Genomic DNA, 13,265 nt, shown 5'->3' with positions numbered 1-13,265 from the left:
AAAAAAAAAAAAAAAAAAAAAAAGAAATAAAGGGTATTCAATTAGAAAAAGAGGAAGTCAAATTATGCCTGTTTGCAGATGACATGATCGTATATTTAGAAAACCCCATCATCTCAGCCCAAAATCTCCTTAAGCTGTTAAGCAACTTCAGCAAAGTCTCAGGATACAAAATCAATGTGCAAAAATCACAAGCATTCCTATACACCAATAAGAGACAGAGAGCCAAATCATGAGTGAACTCCCATTCACAATTGCTACAAAGAGAATAAAATACCTAGGAATCCAACTTACAAGAGATGTGAAGGACCTCTTCAAGGATAACTACAAACCACTGCTCAAGGAAATAAGAGAGGATACAAACAAATGGAAAAACATTCCATGCTCATGGGTAGGAGAATCAATATCGTGAAAAAGACCATACTGCCCAAAGTAATTTATAGATTCAGTGCTATCACTATCAAACTACCATTGACTTTCTTCACAGAATTAGAAAGAACTACTTTAAATGTCATATGGAACCAAAAAAGAGCCTGTATAGCCAATACAATCCTAAGCAAAAAGAACAAAGCTGGAGACATCATGCTACCTGACTGCAAACTATACTGCAAGTCCACAGTAACTAAAACAGCATGGTACTTGTACCAAAACAGATACATAGACCAATGGAACAGAACAGAGGCCTCAGAAATAACAACACACATCTACAACCATCTGATCTTTGACAAACCTGACAAAAACAAGAAATGGGGAAAGGGTTCCCTATTTAATAAATGGTGCTGGGAAAACTGGCTAGCCATATGTAGAAAGCTGAAACTGGATCCCTTCCTTACACCTACACAAAAATTAATTCAAGATGGATTAAAGACTTAAATGTTAGACCTAAAACTGTAAAAACCCTAGGATAAAACCTAGGCAATACCATTCAGGACATAGGCATGGGCAGTGACTTCATGACTAAAACACCAAAAGCGACGGCAACAAAAGCCAAAATGGGCAAATGAGATCTAATTAAACTAAAGAGCTTCTGCACAGAAAAAGAAATTACCATCAGAGTGAACAGGCAACGTAAAGAATGGGAGAAAATTTTTGCAATCTACCCATCTGACAAAGGGCTAATATCCAGAATCTACAAGGAACTTAAACAAATTTGCAGGAAAAAAACAACCCCATCAAAAAGTGGTGAAGGATATGAACAGACACTTCTCAAAAGAAAGCATTTATGTGGCCAAAAAACATATGAAAAAAGCTAATCATTACTGGTCATTAGGGAAATGCAAATCAAAACCGCAGTGAGATACCATCTCATGCCAGTTAGAATGGAATGGTGATCATTAAAAAGTCAGGAAACAACAGATGCTGGAGAGGATGTGGAGAAATACGAATGCTTTTACACTGTTGGTGGGAGTGTAAATTAGTTCAGCCATTGTGGAAGACAGTGTGGTGATTCCTCAAGAATCTAGAACCAGAAATACCATTTGACCCAGCAATCCTATTACTGGGTTTATACCCAAAGGATTATAAATCATTCTACTATAAAGACACATGCACATGTATGTTTATTGCAGTGCTGTTCACAATAGCAAAGACTTGGAACCAACCCAAATGCCTATCAATGATAGACTGGATAAAGAAAATGTGGCATATATATACCATGGAATACTATGCAGCCATAAAAAAGGATGAGTTCGGCCCGGCACGATGGCTCACGCCTGTAATCCCAGCACTTTGGGAGGCTGAGCTGGGCAGATCACGAGGTCAGGAGATCGAGACCATCCTGGCTAACACAGTGAAACCCCATCTCTACTAAAAATACAAAAAATTAGCTGGGCATGGTGGCGGGTGACTGTAGTCCCTGCTACTCTGAAGGCTGAGGCAGGAGAATTGCGTGAACCCAGGAGGCGGAGCTTGCAGTGAGCGGAGATCACGCCACTGCACTGCCGCCTGGGCGACAGAGCCAGACTCCGTCTCAAAAAAAAAAGGATGAGTTCATGTCCTTTGCAGGGACATGGATGAAGCTGGAAACCATCATTCTCAGCGAATTAACATAGGAACAGAAAACCAAACACCGCATGTTCTCACTCGTAAGTGTGAGTTGAACAACCAGAATATACGGGCACAGGGAGGAGAACATCACACACTGGGACCTGTGGGGGGCTGGGGTGGTAGGGGAGGGATAGCATTAGGGACAGCATTAGGAGAAATACCTAATGTAGATGACGGTTTGATGGGTGCAGCAAACCACCGTGGCACTTGAATACTGATGTAACAAACCCGTGCGTTCTGCACATGTATCCCAGAACTTAAAGTATAAATACATGTATATGTAGAATACTTCACGAATTTGCGTCTCATCCTTGTGCAGGGGATGTACTAATCTCTTTGTTGTTCTAATTTTAGTATATGTGCTGCCGAAGCCAGCACTAGCTTTTTTAAAAAAAACTAATAAACTATTTCTTTATGATATTTTGTGTTACTTTTATGTGGAAAATTCTTCCTCAATCCAAGATCTTATAAGTATGTATCAATTTGTCTAGCTTTTTTGGTATAATTTATGGTATAATTTAACAATTATAGTTCTTTAATTCATTTGGAATTGGTTTTGGTGTAATATGAGGTGAAGTGGCACACATTTTTTTTCAAAAATTTTACCTCATGTTTTAGCATCAATTATTGAATAATCTCTTTTCTTCATGGATTTATGATGTCTCACTATGTACTTATAAAATTATTATTTTAAAAATATCATTCTCTTGCATGTATTAGCTTTTTTCATAATTGTACAACTAATAAAATGTTTTAATTATTGTAACTTAATACTGTAGCTTGGTAGGTCAATTTTTTTCTTTGAACTTGTTTTTCTTTGCTATTTTTTGCACATTTTCTTACATAAATTCAAAATCATTTTGTCAAGTTCTTGCTCTTTCCACTGCAGACCAAACATAAGTCCCACTAGAATTTTGATTATTATTGCATTAAAACCCCTATATTAATTTGTGCATAATTGATATTTTTACAGTAGTGAATCTTCTTAGTCAATAATATAACATGCCATTCCATTTATTTTTTATAACTCAATAAAGCTCTATAGTTTTCCTCATACTACTCCATAAATTAATTTGTTGTTAATATAAAAATATATTAAGTAAAGTATATAATTATTGTTTCTAAGATTAATGGTATCTTTTCCTGTTATGGTTTCTACATAGCTATTCTGATATATTAGAAAGCTTTGCTTATTGAATGTCCATCTTGTATGTAGGCTATTTAGTAACTTCACTTAGTGCTCAGCTTATTTTCAGCTGATGTTTTTTATACATTTCTTCTGTGTGTGATGGAGTCCCTCAAGTGAATTCCTCACAACCAATGACTTGATTTTATTCAGTGGCAATTCTGCTCTTTACTGCTTCTAATGCAGATCTTACTTCTTCTACTTTGCCTTTAATTTCTTTAGAATCTTCATGATCCAAGCCAGATCCTTTTCATCTTGGTCTTTTAGGGTTAACTGCTTTATTGAAAGTAGTGTTTTGGGTTATTTCTTAATTTTTAAATAAATTTTAAAAGGAAAATGATTGTAAACAATTTTTTACAGTCTTTCTTATAATACAGTGATAGGAATCATAGTCTTCCTATAGGAATCTGTATTACAATGTGGTTTGTTTCAATTTAATGCTTTCTTATGTAACCTAAGTCCAACAAGATTTTTCTTCAGCTTATGTTTATTTTTATGACTGCTTAATAAATAGCACCCTTGTTTTATTTTTGCCCTCTGGGTAGGCTAGGCATTTTGCTTTGGTAACTTTCATTCTACCAACTGTGTCAGGGTTCCAGCTGGAAACAGATGGTACACTTCAATTTGGTAATTTGAAAGACACTCTAATAAAAAGACTATTTACAAGGATGTGGATGAGGAGCAGGGAGAACTCACAAGGGATAATGCCAGACTCCAGAGCTAGGGAACCTCGGGTCTCAATGAGTGAGGAAGAAAGTGGTTAGCAAAACCCAGGGAAGGAGAGAGAGCTGTGTAGAGAGGCCTTTTAATTGAGGCTGTGCCAGTGGTTGAGGGACACTCCTATAAAGCAGGAAATGAGTTTGGGAGTAAATAACCAGATCCTATCACCAGATCCTATCTCCAGATCTCCTTCTAGTATTCCCCATTGACCAAATTCAACCACAAGTTAGAGGACAAAGGATTCTTGTCCTCCATCAAACCCCACAGGTCAGCCCTGGGACCTAGAACAGGGTGCAGAAGGGTGTATCTGGAAGGGTAGGCAAGTGACAGTACATTAATCAAAGAGTCTTTACCTTTTCATTAGTTTAAACATTATTCTCCACTCACTGGCTAAACCTCATTTTGGTGAGTACTCTGGATGGAGACCACCCAAGGTCAAGTGTGCATTTCCAGAGGAAGAGGAGGAAAAGAGCCTAGAAGGCTGATTCTTAGGAGGTAGTTGAATGGAACAAAATATCTTTGGGGATTGCAGAAAAGACGGATAGGTAGCACAAATACGTATGGAACCACTCTCTAGGTAGGCCTAGAAAGCTTCCGCAATGTGGTCCCATACCAGAGCAGTAGTCTAGTTAAAAGATTATGGTTCCAATAAAAATTCAAAGCTTCTCTTGTATATTTCAGTCATTGAAAGAAGTTCAAGTACATAGACCAATGCAAGGTATGGTAATATCACCCATTGTCTTCCATTGTTTTGCCCAAAAAAAACTTGCAGAAATTTCTCACTTACTCAGTCAAAAAAATACTTTCCTTTTGCCCCTACATTGGTCCTTTTGCCACCTCTTTTCTCCAGGCTCCCCCTCCTGCACAATGCCTCCCAATATGCCACATTTCCTTCATCATACAGCCCCTTGGGGCATCTTATGGTTTCTTTTATTCTTATTGATTTTCTCTGTAGATTCTTCCAGTATAACTTCTACCTCTCCTTTTCTCAGAACACTAGGGAATGGAGATGAGGTAAACAGGCAAGACTCAAAACCTCTGAGTCAGGCAGAAGAAGGAGGCAAGTTGTGAACACATCTTGCCTTCTCTTCTCCTCTCTGGGTTCCTCTTTTCCCCTTATTAGGAAGGTAGAGAAAGGATTATGAAAAGGCTATCTACTAATCTGAATTCTTTTGCCAGATTTTCCCCATGGTGTGTACGGCACTTTGGAATCCCACAGAGGGAAGCACACTCACAGAGAAGCTGCTGTTACTATTATATGTGCATGGTAGAGCTTGGCATCCCTGGAGAATAAGCCTGCAAGGGTGTGTGAGTGCCTCCCCACAGAAGATTTTTAAAGCCTAATTATTCCCTTTGAGTGAGGTGTGTACATCTGGAAATTTTCTTTGTCAGGAAAAAGGAGCAGCCAGTGAGAGGGGCCATGGTCTTGACTGTGGGTGAGTAGGTAGTTGTACCTGCCGCTCATGATGCCTGGTGAGCACCCCAGGAGCCCCATCTTGGCCTGTTCCCATGTGGTACTGTGTGGACTCTGAGTGTGCTATTTCCTGTGTTTTTTCAAGGGATATGTGTGGCTGCAGCATTATGTCTGTCCTGGCCTGCCAACCTGATTTCACGGAGTTTTGGAAAAACAGTCCCCTCAGGGAAGTCCATGGTTGTTTTGACATTTGGGATAGAAAATATTTGCCATGTAACCTTTACATTAAAGGACCCATAGGTAGGGACAAACAAAGAGCATATTTACTTGTCTCCATGTGAGCATTTGGGATGTTGCTCAAAGTCAATTTTTTAAATGGAAAAAGAACAAGGGACGAATGTAGGGGAAGAGAGAGAGGAGACGAAAGATGAGAAGATACAAATTAGAATGTTCACATCAAGACTTTCCTCTGCTGATATATATTTCCTGCTTTGAATTTGGGCCCAGGCAATACTTATTCAGTATGAAAATATGCATTAGCATTGGCCAAGAGCTTTCTTTCTTGAAGATCTCTGCTGAGGCTGGGGAGTTGAAGAGGGGAGTTGGAATCGGAACAGTTTAGATTGCAGTGGCAATGCTCACCTGTTTACCATTTAGTTTTGCCCTCTTTGAGCATTCACAAGCAGAACCTCCATCATGAAACCAGTGTTTTTTGATACTGAAAAGATGAGGTTGGGCAATGGTAGGAGGGTTACTCACTTCTAGAAGACTTGTAAGGTAAGACAGAGCACCTTTGAATGGGCATGTGACATGACAGTTTTTCCCCTACCAGCTTCCCCACTAGCTTCTACATTTCTTGAGCATACACTATTTTGTTGATCTTTGCATCCACCACACAATATTAAGCATCTTTAGGAAGAAGACACATAAGGAGCTTTTGCTGAGTGACAGAATCTATAAAAGAAACATGTCATCCAAATAGGAAGCAAGACAACTTCTTCGTGGCTCCTTGGTCACTCTACATTTTGGCAGAAGGATCTAGAAAGGCAGGAATTGGAGACCGCAATTAGAGACCACCACCGCTTTCTTATATTTGTGTTCTCAGAGTTGGTCTGGGTTTAGAGGAAAAAGTGAAAGCTGAGGAGAAGCTCTCTAACTTCTGCCCTCCTCGCGACTCCACTTTTATCTGTTTATTTTTCATAGTTCTGCACAATATTTATAAAAACAACAATCACCCCTGCCCCCAAACTTTGGGACTTCTGTTTAAACATGGCAGATTGACCACATGTATTTCTCTTCTCTTCCACTTGAATTTCTCTATTAATAAAATATGCAAAGAACAAAAACAAAATTTCATAAACCCACAGGGACAAAGAAGCAGGAAGGGAGAAACAAGCAGACAAGAGGAGGCTAAGACATTTCTGGAAGATAGGAAGTCAGTGGAGCGGGTGAATGATTCAGCAGGGCAGAGGAAGTTAAAGCACAAGTGCTAACAGTATTAACAACAAATGAGTGAATTTATCTGACAAAACCCTAGAAAAAAATCAGAATTGGACACCAGCTGTCACATAATGGGGTGAAAAAATCAGATGAAGCAGAAATCAGGAGAATTCGTGGAAGCTTAGTACATGGAGCATTTGGACCCCCAGACCCCCTGCCCAGTCCAATACAGCCCAGGTCTACACTGCCTCTCTTTCCTCCCTCCACCGCCTCTATTCACCACAGAGGGCAGGGATTTAATCTCTGGAAAAATGTAACCAGGGAGGCTCTGGGGTGGGTGATATGGCCACATGGGAGGACAAAAGATGAGGTGCAGAGTCAGAAGACAGGGGTATTGAGTGATAGTTGGTATATTGACTGGTAGGGATCTTGGCATCCTTTCCCTGCCCTGCTCACAGATTAGATGTATCCAGTCCTATATAGTGTCCAAGGAGGAGTTTGGAGGCCTCTTTTCAGAATCCAAAGAATCCCAAAGAAAAAACCTATGAGTATTGACATTTGTGAATCTTTCAACAAAAAAGCCAGCTCATCACTTACACACTGACAGTAAAGCCCAACAATTGGGGAAAAAAATTTCAAATTCATACAAAATCCATGTAAAGGAATTTTCTGTAATCTTTTTAGTAACTCGTTGTTGAACAAGCATTCACATGCAGAATCTCACACATCTAAGGAAAGATTCCAAAATAAAAGGAAGAGACTAATAATGGAAAACAGAAGATAGAAGTTATGAATTTAGAATATGGGAGGAGCATGTATTCAGACCAACTTGAATCTATGCCTCTGGATTGCAGTCTTCAAAATCTCAGTCTCTCTCTAGTCATTTCAAACTAGTGGTTCTCAACCTTGGCTGCACCAGAATCACCTGGGAGCTTTAAAAATACTGATGTCTGGGTCTCTCCTCCAAAGATCCTGTTTTAAATAGCCTGGGGTGAAGCCTTGGTATTAGATTTGTAAAAGCTTCCCAAGTGGTTCTGATGTACATTCAAAGTTTAGACTGCTGCTTTAAGCTATGAACGTATTTTAAACTGGACTGCAGGATCAAATAACATCTCTTTAGCCTGTGCTCAAGGTTGCCCTCCTTCCCTAGCTTACCTGCCTGACTTCATCTCCCAGGGTTCAGTGTTCAAGCCATGCCCACCCCACACCTCTAGCATCCCACACACCTAGGCTCCTTCCCTTCACTTTTGTTCATAGTAGTTATCCCACTTCAAATTCACTCATATTTAATTACTCATATCTGTTTATTGATGCTGAAATCATTATTAAATGTCCAGCTGCAATCCAACCTTGTCATGATTATACTAGCATAAAAGCAAGCTCTTCCATAGCTGACCTTTACCACAACTTACTCCTTGTCTCACTTATTTCATAATGAATGTTTTCATTGTTATTGACATCTAAAGATAGCTGGTAACTCATGTGACCACTAAGGTTTGCCTAACTCCTCAAACGTGAGATTGTCTGAAAATAGCACATTTTCAACAGCTTAGTTTTTTTTTTTTATCACAAACAGTATTAACATTATCTTCTTTAATCTTCACAGTAACTATGTGGGGTAACTATTAATATCCTCATTTTACATATGAAGAAAGAGTCCCAGAGTGATCATGTGACAAGTGTGGTATTGTCCAGGCAGCAAAAGGCAGAGCTGGGACTTGAACCCAGGTCTTAGGAGTCTGCTTTAATACCAGAATAACACCAGAATAATACCAGAATAACAAAATAAATAATTTTGAGATTTAAGTGGGCAAATGTTTTTGTTTTCCCAACAGAGGCATACCTCATTTTATTGTGCTTCACTTCATTGTGCTTTGCAGATACTGTGTTTTTTACAAACTGAAGGTTTGTGGCAAACCTGCTTTGTCATCTATTGGTGCCATTTTCCTAAAATCCTGTGCTCACTTTGAGTCTTTGTGTCACATTTTGGTAATTCTTGCAATATTTCAAACTTTTTATGCTTACTACCTGTGTTATAGTGATCTGTAATCAGTGATCTTTTATGTTACTGTTGTAATTTTTTGGGGGGACCACGTAAGATGGCAAACCTAATTGGTAGGTGTGTGTGTTCTGACTGCTCCACCAAGCAGCTGTTCCTCTTTCTCTCTCACTCTCCTCAGGCCTCCCTATTCCCCTAGACACAGGAATATTGAAATTAAGCCAGTTAATACAGTTAATAATCCTACAAAGGCCTCTAAGTGTTCCAGTGAAAGGAAGAGTCACATGTTTCTCACTTTCAATCAAAAGCTAGCAATGATTAAGCTCAGTGAGGAAGGCATGTTGAAAATTGAGATAGGCCAAAAGCTAGCTCTCTTGAACCAAACAGTTAGCCAAGTTGTGAATGCAAAAAGAAAGTTCTTGAAGGAAATTAAAAGTTCTATTCCAGGGAACACAGGAATGTTAAGAAAACCAAACAGGCTCACTGTTGATATGAAGAAAGTTTCAGTGATTGGACGGAAAAGCAAACCAACTGGCCAGGCTCAGTAGCTCATGCCTGTAATCCCAGCACTTTTGGAGGCTGAGGGGGGCGGATCATGAGGTCAGGAGTTCGAGATCATCCTGGCCAACATGGTGAAACCCCGTCTCTACTAAAATACAAAAAATTAGCTGGGCGTGGTGGTGCGTGCCTGTAGTCCCAGCTATTCAAGAGGCTGAGGCAGGGGAATCACTTGAACCCGGGAGGCAGAGATTGCAGCGAGCCAAGATCATGCCACTGCACTCCAGCCTGGTGACAGAGTTAGACTCTATCTCAAAAAAAAAAAAAAAAAAAAAGAAGGAAAATCAAAAAATCAAACCAACCACAGCATTCCCTTAAGTCAAAGCCTAATCCAGAGCAAGGTCCTAACTATCTTCAATTTTGTGAATGGTGAGAGAGGTGAGGAAACTGTAGAAGAAAGTTTGAAGCTAGCAGAAGTTAGTTCATGAGGTTTAAGGAAAAGGAGCCATCTATGTAACATAAAAGTGCCTGATGAAGCAGCAGTGCTGATGTAGCAGCTGCAGCAAGTTATCCAGAGATCTAGCTAAACTCATTGATGAAGGTGGCTACACTAAACAACAGATTTTCAACGTAGTCAAACCAGCTTTCTATTGGAAGAAGATGCATCTAAGACTTTCTTAGCTGGAGAGAAGTCAATGCCTGGCTTCAAAGCTTCAAAGAACAGGCTGACTCTCTTGTTAGGGGCTAATGCAGCTGGTGACTTAAAGTTGAGGCCATTTACCATTCTAAAAATCCTAGGGCCCTTTAGAATTATACTTAATCTACTCTGCCTGTGCTCTATACATGGAACAACAAATCTTGGATGACAGCACATCTGTTTACAGCATGGTTTACTGAATATTCTAAGCCCAGAGTTGAGACCTACTGTTCAGAAAAAAAGATTCCTTTCACAATATTACTGTTCATTGACAATGTACCTAGTCAACCAGGAACTCAGATGGAGATGTACAAGGAGATGAATGTTGTTTTCACATCCTTCTGCAAAACAAAGATCAAAGAGTAATTTCAACTTTCAAGTCTTATTAAGAAATACATTTCATGAAGCTATAGCTACCATAGATAGTGATTACTCTAATGGATTTGAGCAAAGTAAATTGAAAACCTTCTGGGAAGGATTCAGCATTCTAGATGTCATTAAGAACATTCATGATTCATGGGAGGAAGTCAAAATATAAACATTAACAGGAGTTTGGAAGAAGTTGATTCCAATTTTCATGGATGACTTTGAGGGGGTCAAAACTTCAGTGGAGGAATAAACTGTAGACGTGGTGAAAATAGCAAAAGAACTAGAATTAGAAGCAGATCCTGAAAATCTGACTGAATTGCTGGGATCTCACGATAAAAATTGAACAGAGGAGAAATTGTTTCTTATGGATGAGCAAAGGAAGAGGTTTCTTGAGATAGTATCTATTCTTGGTGAAGATGTAGTGAACATTGTTGAAATGACAGCAAAGTATTTAGAATATTACATAAATAGTTGATAAAGCAGCAGGATTTGAGAAGATTGACTCCAATTTTGAAAGAAGTTCTACTGTGGGTAAAATGCTATCAAACAACATTGCATGCTACTGTGGAGTTGTTCATGAAAGGAAGTGAATCAATGTGGCATACTTCATTGTTGTATTGTTGTCTTATTTTAATAAATTGCCACAGCCACCCCAACCTTCAGCAACTGCCACCTGACCAGTCAGCAGCCATCAACATTGAGGTAAGACCCTTCACCAGCAAAAAGACTGCAACTTGCTAATGACTCAGATGATTGTTAGCATTTTTAAAACTTGTTTTTAGACATAATGCTATTACACACTTAATAGAATACAGTATGATGGGAACATAACTTTTATACATACCAGAAAACCAAAAAATTTGTGTGTGATTTGCTTTATTGTGTTGATCTGGAACCAAATCTGCAATATCTCTGAAGTATTCAAAATAATAAGATTAATAAATAAATTAGTAAGTTTAATAAGTAAATTAATAACAAAATAATAAGATTAATAAGTAAATTATAACAAAATAATAAGATTAATAAGTACATTAATTACTTGAGAATGAGAACCCCATAATCTGATTATAGGTACAAATGCAGTGCCTTGCACACTACAGGCACTCCCAAGGTATTTGCTCATTTGATTTTGGTGATGATAATAGGAAATATTTATGCCATTTGTGACAGGTCTTTAAAGAGATTATCTCATTTAATCATCACAAGAACTATGTTGTTGGTACAATTATCATTTAAAAAATCAATAACCAATACTTGAAGATGTGAAGGAACATTCACGAGTTCACACAGCCTGTCAGGGTGGAGCTGAGACTGCAACCCAGAGCTGTCAGAGTCCAGAATCAGAAATGTTTTGCCTTACTTCTCCATATGAAGTTCCTAACAGGAGCTGTCCATGAAGGTTTCTCAATCCAGATTTACAACCATCATTCTTTAAATTTTCCCAAGACACGGTTGGCATAACCAAGTGTTACTTATCTGGTGGATAGTATTTACCATGGCAAGCTCAGAGGATATTTGAATGCAGACTCATATAAACGAACAAACCCATGTGCCAAGCTTTGTCTGGCAGTACATTCCTGCCTCCTAAGAGTAGCTCAAGTTCAAGAAAAGCAAATCTATCTGTCAGCTGAAACTTTAAATCTTGTGAAAAGGAAAACAAAACAAAACAAAAACCCCACAAACATTTGAACCTTGGCCTCAAAGTTTTAGAAAATAAATGCACACACAGAGAGTTTTTTTCCTTTTGCCACGTGGCAGTGGTTGTGAAGTAAATATATCCCACTGCACTGATCTTACATCGTGTCACATTAATGTTTCAGAGCACTCAATATAAATATTAAAACTAATAGCTTCACTCTTCAGCTATTACTCCACCATCCCCTGAAATCATCATAAAACTTTCAAAGCCTTTTAGAACATTTACACACTTGAATCTGATGGTGGGGAAAGGAGATTCACACAACGCAGCCCATAAGCTTAAATAATAGTGAAGAGCTGTTTATGGAATATGCTTTATTTATTCATCATTTCAAGTAAAGTTTTCATTTTGATGGAGGGGAAAAAATCAAAGTATAGCTGTCAAGGGATAAGGCTGAAGTATTGCTTTTCTATACTGAGGACTTGCAAAAAAAAGAAGTCCATGAGAATCTCAGTCCAAGGTCAATCAATGCTAAGACTGTGGGTACGTAAACAGCTAATGGATTGTAAAGACACATACTGGTGTGATGAATTTTTAAAGAGCAACTCTTCAGCACAGAACCCCATAAATCAATGATGACTTATTGGCTGGATCAATTATGCAAACTTTTTAAAACATTTAATGACAGGTAATGAACAGGTCTCTAGAGAACATCAGTCAACAGTGTTTTTGCAGTTGTAGTTACATCTGCTTAAGTGAATCGGGTAGAGGCAGTCATTCCTAGGAAGTAATTAAAAGTTAAACTAAGAATCTTCCTAAAGCGAAAAAGAGTAACTATTTTAGTCTTCATATATACCTTAAATAGCCAGGGAAATGAGTTGCATCTTAATGTATCCATAGGTAGTCCAGTATCTATGGACTGAGTGTGCCAAATAGAAGTTCAGGGAGTTTCTATTCCTAAGCATTTGATTGGAGGTTTTCTGCAGAGCTATCTGAGGAACGAGGGAGAAGACAATTTTTGAAAGAAGAAAAAGTATAGCATGGATATGACACAGATAGATAGGTTCTCATAATTATTTATTTTGAAATTAACTTTAAATAATTAGAGGAACAGACAGGCAATGATGGCTGATACTGTAGAATTCTGCTCAACCAAGAAGTGAAGGACAGAAGGCTGAATGCAGGTGGACTAATCCTGCAGAAAGTCTCACATCATCACATGCGGCATTACAGTGCTTTAATCGCATATTAAGATAGTGA

General features: G+C 38.6%; 1 non-coding gene across 1 annotated transcript; it reads right to left on the bottom strand.

Annotated features, from left to right (window-relative positions):
- Positions 1 to 2,317: 2,317 nt before the first annotated feature.
- LOC115932223 (U6 spliceosomal RNA) lies at positions 2,318 to 2,421 on the bottom strand. The gene has a single exon (XR_004068540.1). It is a non-coding gene; the product is annotated as a U6 spliceosomal RNA (small nuclear RNA).
- Positions 2,422 to 13,265: the final 10,844 nt, after the last annotated feature.

This window comes from Gorilla gorilla, chromosome 1 (genome assembly GCF_029281585.2).
Source record: "Gorilla gorilla gorilla isolate KB3781 chromosome 1, NHGRI_mGorGor1-v2.1_pri, whole genome shotgun sequence".
NCBI lineage: Eukaryota > Metazoa > Chordata > Mammalia > Primates > Hominidae > Gorilla > Gorilla gorilla.
The sequence above is the reverse complement of the archived record's forward strand: the minus strand, read 5'-3'. Positions and strand labels throughout refer to the sequence as shown.